The sequence below is a fragment of the Rhipicephalus sanguineus genome, chromosome 2, assembly GCF_013339695.2.
Source record: "Rhipicephalus sanguineus isolate Rsan-2018 chromosome 2, BIME_Rsan_1.4, whole genome shotgun sequence".
NCBI lineage: Eukaryota > Metazoa > Arthropoda > Arachnida > Ixodida > Ixodidae > Rhipicephalus > Rhipicephalus sanguineus.
Genome location: NC_051177.1, coordinates 100,715,974 through 100,718,561, shown reverse-complemented (window position 1 = coordinate 100,718,561; position 2,588 = coordinate 100,715,974). Strand labels below are relative to the sequence as shown.

The 2,588-nt window shown below is 48.4% G+C and overlaps 1 non-coding gene across 1 annotated transcript; it reads left to right on the top strand.

The window, feature by feature from the left end:
- The first annotated feature begins 1,470 nt into the window (after positions 1-1,470).
- Positions 1,471-1,544, top strand: Trnas-gga (transfer RNA serine (anticodon GGA)). The gene has a single exon. It is a non-coding gene; the product is annotated as a tRNA-Ser (tRNA).
- The last annotated feature ends 1,044 nt before the right edge of the window (positions 1,545-2,588 follow it).

Here is a 2,588-nt window from a genome sequence, read left to right as displayed (position 1 = left end):
AGTCGAGCATCTTATCCACTAGACCACCGTCGCGGGTCAAGTGTAGGGAAGGAAGACGTAAAAAAAGATGTAGTTCAAATCCAGCTCTAATGTTCTTGTGTAGCGGTTGGTGGAGTTCTAAATCCTGCGCTAAAAGCAGCTCCACTATACTGTGCAAGCTGAGGAAGTGCGTAGCACGGGCACCTAGCGATTTGCGTTCGTATAGTTCCCACCGCACGCTACGTTTACCAGACCTTCGATGATGTCACTGTTGGAGGTAAGCATATATGCACGAGCAGAAGCTCTGCGTGCGGCATGCGCGCTGCTTTTTGCTGCACTTTATCCACTTCCTGCTTATTACGGCAGCTGAAATACGTGTCGTCTGCAGTAAGTTCCATCAGGTTTTTTCCCCCTTCAGATGCGGCGACGAAGGCGCCGGCGAAGCGCCGGTGGGAGGAGCAATCGCGCGCTTGGCGAGGCGATGGCGCCCTCTCTTGAGCGGCGCGGGTGTCAGCCGCATGTTTCCGAAGCGTTTTTGGCGATATTACGTTGATTATCGCTATCAGTTCTCGGTTATTTCTGTTAATTATGTTATTTTAGACCTTGTGCGTTCATTTTCACCTGTTTTTGAGCATAGCTAGCCTTGTTTTAGGCCTGTATTGAGCACTTGATCTTGAGCGTGATCATACCACATGAGATCTATGGACGACACGCCGGCCCTCTAAATTGCTACGTACTTAAATACACTGCACCCGATGGCTGTTCATTGATAAGCGATCAGTTGTTTGTGCCGCGACTGCGCTCCATCGTTCAAAGCGTGTCTGCTTCTTTTCTGTATTGAGTTGCCCTTCACGTTGCGCTCTAGGTTGCCGTGAAACTTCCATTTGGATGGCAATTATATGGACACTCGAGAGTATTTGCCGCTGCCTCATATTCTGTATAAAGTCCAAATCGATAACATTGCCCCGTGCGTCTATATGTTCTACGTGCGAGCGAAAGCTTCGAAGGCTGCATGCAGACGCGCGTGGCTCTGGCAGAGATGAAGCGCGCCGGCCGGCTCCATCGGGTGAAGGAGCAAGAACCGGTGTCGGGGAAGGGGGGCTGTATCGCTCGGGCAGCAACTACGAACTTTTATCAAATGAGCGCGGTCGCATCCGCTGGCGCGTGCGCTTTCTCGACAGGCTTGAGTAGACGGCTCTTACCCTTGCACGTGCTGTGCTCTCACAGCTTACTTCGCGTTGAGGCGACATACAGCGCGAAAACCACTTCACTCACTGGAGAGGCCGTATTTTCTTACGCCAGCGCTTTGTAGAGTTACGCGAGATCGGATCCTAAATGAGTTAGCTGCTGGCCTTACTTCGTATAACGTTCCAATTTGCTGCCGTCGCATACATTGCTTCGCCCTTGCAGCGAAGCCGTGAAACCTGAGCTAACCAGGAAGCTAGCAATGGGCAGCGCGAGGGCGAATCCTCGCGCTGCCAATTGCTAGCTTCCTGGTTAGCTCAATTGGTAGAGCGACCGCCCCGGAAAGGCGTTGGTCCCGGGTTCGATCCCCGGACCAGGACGAATTTTTCGGCAACTAAAAGGCTTTATTTCTGAGAAATCCGTATGGATTTCCTTGTGGCTTCGTGCTACAAATGGGTGGCTGTCTATTTTCCCTTTCTATAGAGTAGTTCGCGTTGTTTCACGGAGCATAATACAATTAACGCCATGTTTATACAGAGAACAACACGAGAATTTATAAGTAATGTGAACTTACGGGCGAAAAAAATGCACATTAACCACAATTGTCACGAAGTTTATGAGCTTATTGTCAACGCGAAATTTTTTTACATCCTTAGGAGCGAATCCTTGTTATATCAAGGAAGCTTTTCCATATCAATAAAATATCAAAGAGCAGACAATGAAATGGTGCCCTTGGCCCGTTGCATTGGCACGTGTGAGAATGCTTTCTTTTTTAAAGAAATAGAATAGACTACGAGAGCCGATTCCTCATTCTTTTTTAGCTTATCTAATCTCTGACGATAAACTGATGGCCTGCCACGCATCCTGTCAACTCCTTTGAAAACCTTTAATTCATGGCGAGATCTCCATTTTCAATCAGTAAAGCTAGCGTTGCATAATTTGTTTCATTGAAACAGTGAATTAATTAATTGATTAATTAATTAATTATTGATAGCTAGACGTGATCTCCTCCGTGGACGTGACCAAGGGGAACGAATGGCTTTCCTTCTGCCATTAGGCATTACGCGATTCTTTATTTCAGCCACAGAGCACTTAGGACAGCAGGTGAAGCGGCCTTCTTGTCCTTCGGTTCACGCTGCACACTGCACATGTTGGCAGAAAGCAGTGATGTCAGGTATAATTACTCTCACGTGTGAACAGTGACATCAGCCTAGAGCCCGACTACAACTTGAATTTCGTGCTGCGCGCACACAGTGTCTGCTTTCGCTATAGTGCGAGAATTAATGACCTGTCGTCTGCCCAGCGCTGGTGTTATTGCATCCGACGCCTAACAAATTGTGGCTCCCTCGGTTGTACACTCTAATTCGCAACGCTTCCGTTCTCACATCCATGAAAGCACTCCGTCATACCCGGTCCAACGCCGA